Source organism: Vombatus ursinus, unplaced genomic scaffold (assembly GCF_900497805.2).
Source record: "Vombatus ursinus unplaced genomic scaffold, bare-nosed wombat genome assembly UNPS02014776.1, whole genome shotgun sequence".
Taxonomy (NCBI): domain Eukaryota; kingdom Metazoa; phylum Chordata; class Mammalia; order Diprotodontia; family Vombatidae; genus Vombatus; species Vombatus ursinus.
The window spans coordinates 161394-167348 of NW_020954554.1; the positions used below are offsets into that span (position 1 = coordinate 161394).

The 5955-nt window shown below is 42.2% G+C and overlaps 1 pseudogene; it reads left to right on the plus strand.

The window, feature by feature from the left end:
* The first annotated feature begins 250 nt into the window (after positions 1 to 250).
* On the plus strand, positions 251 to 675 carry LOC114045021 (annotated as a pseudogene).
* Positions 676 to 5955: the final 5280 nt, after the last annotated feature.

The window sequence follows — 5955 nt, forward strand, 5'->3', positions numbered from 1 at the left end:
AAATTCACATGTGTACACTAGTACACACACACACACACACACACACACAGAGTTACATTTTTCTGTGTGATATCTTTGTTTGAAACGTCTTCAGCTTCAGTAGATGTTAATGTCACCTGTTAGTTAATGCCATTAATTGTAATGTCATTGATGTTAATGTCACCTGTTAGTGGTAGAGTATTCCCAGCTCCTGTTGGTCTGATTAGCCACAGTCAGATAAGTTGCACCTTGATCCTGACACGGTGATGTCATGTTGATCCTCTTCGAGCATAAAGGACAACAACCAATCTCTCATTGTCTCATTGTGGGTGTTACTCTTGGCCTCCTGCTATCCTCCTTGACCGAGGCCAGACGCTGCTACTGTTGTGACATCACTAACATTAGAATGTGCGTGGGTGTCCAGATAACCTGTGCAGAAGAGAATGCCGTGGTGCTGCCCGTGGTCTCCCAACAATCGTCAGCAAGGGCTGCGTGGAGGCCGGCCACTGTGGACAAGTGCAAGAGGTCACATACATGGGCACCGCTTACAATCTGATTCCCTACTGCTGTCATGCGGAGCTGTGCAACATGGGCACCGAAGCCCAAAACAGGAGTCTAATGGATGGAGCTGATGCTGCCGCCACCAGCCTGTCTGCTGAGACTTTCCTGATGGTGTTGCTTTTATTTCTGCTCTGAGCATAAGAGGATGAATTCCTGCCTCACTCCAGCCAGGCCCCGTCCTCTGCCCCTGTCCCTGCATCCCTTCCTCATGTGAATTGCATCAATAAAATAGCTGGAAGCGGAACCTGAATTGGATTGTGTGGTTCATTGGGAGCCCTGGAAGAGGTGGGGGGAAGATATCTTGGGAGGAAGGGGGCATCTGTTCTGGGGGAGCTCCTGACAACTTACATCCATCAAGCCCCAAGATCACTTATTAGAGCCTGGCTTCCTGGGGGCAGAGTCCAAGGCCCTATTGCAGGGAGAGGGAGATGAGGAGGATTGCCAAAGTGTGGAGAATATGAGGCTGAGAACCTCAGTGTAGGGGATTCCCTTTTCTTGCAAGCTAAAAAGTATCTAAAGGCAAAGTAATGCCATACATAGCTCAGCTCAATACAACACTGGATCTCCACAAGCCTCACCCCAAAAGAATAACAAAAACAAAACCAACCTTCTACCATACAGAGAGAAGTATATCATCTCACCTGTGGGCATCAATATATACTGTTCTGTTTTAGTTACTCTCATTGTCAGGCTGAGTCACTTCATTTTAGCCTTGCTTTTCAAACTGGAAGAGGGGAAGAAGGAGGAAGGGTAGATATGGAATGTTCCCACCTTGTTGTACATGGATGTTACCCTTCTTTTCAGCTCCTCAATGGAGGAATGCACATCTTTTCCTGGGACCTGGACAGCCCATCCATCCCAAGGGCTTCAGGTAGCCCTATCTGAACTAATCATGAGAGCTTTCCAGAAAATGTTCTATGCTGCCTCTGTAGTAGGAGCTCTCCTTGTGTTGAGGTCTGAGAGGTTTAGACCCCTCAAGGACCAGGGTAGAGGATGGGGTCATCTGGAATGAAATCACAGACTCAAGCATTCTTTAAGGCAAGGTGGCAAAGATTTATTGTAACGCTATACAGCGGGCAGAGGTACTTAAGGAATTCTGCCATGGTGGGCAGACCTCCTTAGGGAACTTGCAACCTAAGAGAAATGATGCTGAAGCTTATATAGGAAAAGTAGTGAATTATGTGGCAAGCATGCTAATTAGGTGATAACATGCAACTGTGTCATTCACTACTGGAAACCGAGGGGAGTGGGGGGAAGAGAGTTCCTAAAGGGCATATTTTGGTCTGTTATGTCTGTAACAAGATAGTTTCAGGAGCTGATGGCTGTAGCTTGACCTCTGGATTGTATACATAACTGGGCATCAGTACTTGATAGTTTTGCTGGTACAAGATAGTACAAGGGAAATTCTACAGAGGTCAGCTTGTTCTTGTAATGGGGAGACATAGTTTGCCTCACTGGGGCCACTCGTGAGTTACTGCCAGAGATAGGGTCCTTGGGCTGGAGGGAAACTGCCAGGGATAGTGTTTCTGAGGCCAGGGAGAAATATGATCTTGGAAGTGGAGTCTGAGTACAAGCACCCAAGTACCCCATCAATTGGAGATAGTCAAGCAAAGGCCCGATGACCACTAGATGGGTTTTTATAGAGAGGATTCTTGTTCAAGCCATAGACTTAATCAGATAGCCACTAAGCTATCTGAGATTAAAAAACTCAGAGATTCATTTTGAATGTCATTTAGTGGTGGGTAAGTAAATGGTAAGAGAGCTTCACAAAGAAAAATGCCATTTGAGCAGAATTTGATGTTTGGAGAAGAGGAAAGGATATTTTGGGCATAGAGACTGGCATGAAGTAGAAAAGTGTGGGATGTTTGGAAATAATGGTGAATTACAGCTGATTTTTATCTATCTGTATGTGTATATCTATATTGATATATCTACACATACATCAAAATTGATAGAGATATAGATTTATACACACCTATAGGTTATTCTAAGCATTTCCATACATATAATGACTTTATTGGTACTGGAGTATAATGAGAAGTGGATGCTTGTGAGATTTTAAAATAGGTAATAAATGGCCCTTACCTTTTGTTGGTCATTTCTTTCTGGTAAATGGGGGAAAGAATACACACTGAATTTAAAGGGAGTAAAACCGATAGCCCAGCTGTCATGGGGGAAGCTGTGGGTCTGTGGAGGAGTTATGCTTGTTTTGTGCTGGGTGCTTCATGGAAGGGCTGGCAGGCTGCTGTTCTTGGGTATTGTTAAGCCTGAGGTTCCATTTGTACCCATCCTCCTTTTGAACCAGTGGAACCTCTTTTGGCTTTCCTTTTTGACATGGTCCTTCCTATTTCTTGCCTTCCTGTGGAAGGCCTCACCTAACTAATTCTATATTCTAGGTAGACTATTGCTTGAAGCAGGTGAAGTATGCTGGCATTTTAAGAAGGCTTTTATTTTTATTTATTTTTGCCACTTGTGTATGAGATTTAGCGTTAGTGAAAATGGCTGTCAGAGAACATGGCTGAATTATTATTACCTTGGGGGAACGCCTAGCTGACTGGTTACCATGGCAACTGCTGAACTCATTGCTTCCAGAAACCAGCAAGGTGGCTGGTAGCCATGGCAACTTCTCAGCTTTTATTGCTTACAGAGAAATGTTGAGCTGATTGGTTGCTATAGTGACTGCTGAGTTCTTTACTACAAGCAGGGGATGTTTTCATGATGTCTTGACCTAGTGATTGTGGAGGCAAAGGGGAGTAACTTTTAATTGTTGATTTTAATTGGATTTCACAGTACACACGTGTTTATTGCATTTCAAGCCTTGAACCTGAATGGCTGGAACTGGCCTGCAATATCTGGTATAAGTTGGCAGAGGGCTTGTTTTCACAACGGCATTGTGATTAAATTCATTTTTTTAACTGTGGGAAGAGTGTCATGAAAGGCAAAAAGCCCTGGGTGATGCGACAGTCAGAAATAAAATTTTTGTTCCCAGTGGTAAAAGTGTTAATGTCTGGAGAACTTTGGTCAGGGGGAGAATTAGGGGGAGCTAAAGAGAAAGCCTCTATCAACCTTGTGGGATTGACCTGGACAATATTTAAGGAGCCTTAAGAGAAAGACGTTCCCTGGCTCTTATAGGCACCTATGGAAAGTAAACATTTTCAAAACAAGTAAAGTAAAAAGAAATTTTATTTTTATATCAGGCAAGTAAGTTAGGGAGGAGGGAATATTTAGTGTGCTTTATAAATATTATCTCATTTGATCTTCAAAGCAACCCTGTGAGAGAGGTGCTATTATACCCATTTTACAATTGAAGAAACTAAGGCACACAGAAGTTAAGTGACTTGTCTGGGTTAACACAAATATCTGCTTTCTAGCCACTGTGCCACCTAGCTACTTATATAAAGGTAACCAAGTTTTTTATTTAAAAACAAAACAAAAACAAAAACATTGAGGACAGAGAAGTGTTCAATGGATCCATTAGTTACCTAGGTGAAGAATGCAATGCGAATGAAACAGAGAGTAATTAATTACAGATGGAAAGTGTGCTTTCTCTCTGGAGAATGTTGAATTTTTCAGAAATTAGGATTATAAGAGAGGAAAATAGAAGTGCGATAATCAGAATTGGGAATTAGAGCGTACTGTAAAGAACCTCAGTTTTCTCAGTTTTGTCTTCTTGCTGCTGTCTCTGGGATATTACTTCCTGAGGAGTGACTTCCAGTATGAGGGAGTCAGAGTCTGGGTGTGGATGGACTTTAGATGTGTGGTTATTATTGCTATTTTCTTTAGGGGGTGACTGTTGCATTCTTATTCATTATTATTATTATTATTTATTATTATTATTATTGCATTCTTTCTCTTTTCACAGTGTTCTCTAATCTTAATAGATCTATAAAGCTTTCAATCACGATTTCTTGGAACATGGTATTCAGGCTCTCAGGTCATGGCTTTTAGGTAATCCACTGATTCTTAGTTGTTCTCCCCTCCCCCTCCCTCACTCCAACTGGTTTCTAAGGTCAGTTGTTTTTGATATGATATACCTCATATTTTCTTCTATTTTTTCCCAGCCTTTTTGCCTTTTTAAAAAATATTTCTTGTTTTCTTTTGGAGTATAAACTTCTGTTTTGTCCATTCTAATTTTAAGGGAGTGTTTTACTGGGGTATGGTTTTGCATCTGTTGTACTAATCCTCCTCCCAACTTTCCTAGCACTCTTTTTCTTCTTTAATTATTTTCTTCTAGAGCTCTCATTTCACTTATAATGTGACTTGTTAACTCTTGCTTCATTTCTTCTAGGAATTCTAGTTGGCTTTGTGGTCAAGCTGTGTTTTTGTCTGAGGTTTTGCTTCTTGTAGATGTTGTAGAGTTATTTTCTTAGATGTCCCTGGCTCCATGATAACTCTTTAGCGTGAGTGTCATATTTTATTTGCTTCTTCTTCCATACTTTCTGAATTGAGGCTTTATGGTAGAGCTTGGCTCTGCATACCTCTGGAGGGAATGTTGTGGGCTTGTAGGATCCTGAGCTGTTGCCTCTGATGCCTGCTATTGCCTTATCCTGCTCTTTCTTTGCAAGACTCCTGGCAGTACCTTAATCCAGGGAACTGCAAACTTTCAGTGAGTCCTAGCAGCAGTCTGCAGTAGGGTAAAAATATAATCATTCTTTGTTTTGTCACTGGGTGAAATAAAATTGCAGGCCTGCCCCCGGTTAGAGGCCCAGTAGTCAGCTATGTATTCTAGCAGATGGAAGGCATTACAGGTTCAAAGCAACAGCACTGTAGGCTTCCCCCAGTTACTTAGATGGAAGCCCCAGCCTACCACATGAACTGAATACAGGATACGGCTTTGGGGTCACAGCAACATAGTTGCAGGCTTGAAAACCCACATGACCCAGATGTATAGTATTAACATGAACACAGTAACAGGTTGATACATGAGCCTTCCTCGATGAACTCACCTCCCTGTTTCCTGCAGATCACTTGCTGTCTCCCTGTGTTGGCCTTGGCTGAACGAACTGTGGTTTCTTCTTGGACATCTCAACCATTAAGAGGTCTGAAGGTCTTCCTTGACCTTTATTGGAGTAGTTCTGGGAGACAGCTAGACAGTACAGTTTTTATTTATTTATTTTTTTTTACCAGTCCTCTCAGGATGGATAAACAGCCAGCCAGTAAATCTTTAAAACAATGGCTAACAAAAGAATGGTCTCGCAGGGGCACTTTATAGTATTTTTCAGTTTCAGAATTCCATTGGCTGGGGGAGTTTATGATCTGTCCTATCTTCTCTAGGAGAAGTTTCCAGAGAGACAAATTTGAGAGTGATATGAAGAAAAATTTCCTAATAATTAGAGCTATCTAGTGCCATGGGCGGTAGGTGGCACAATGGATGGAGCACTGGGCCTGGAGTCAGGAAGACCCGAGTTCAGATCT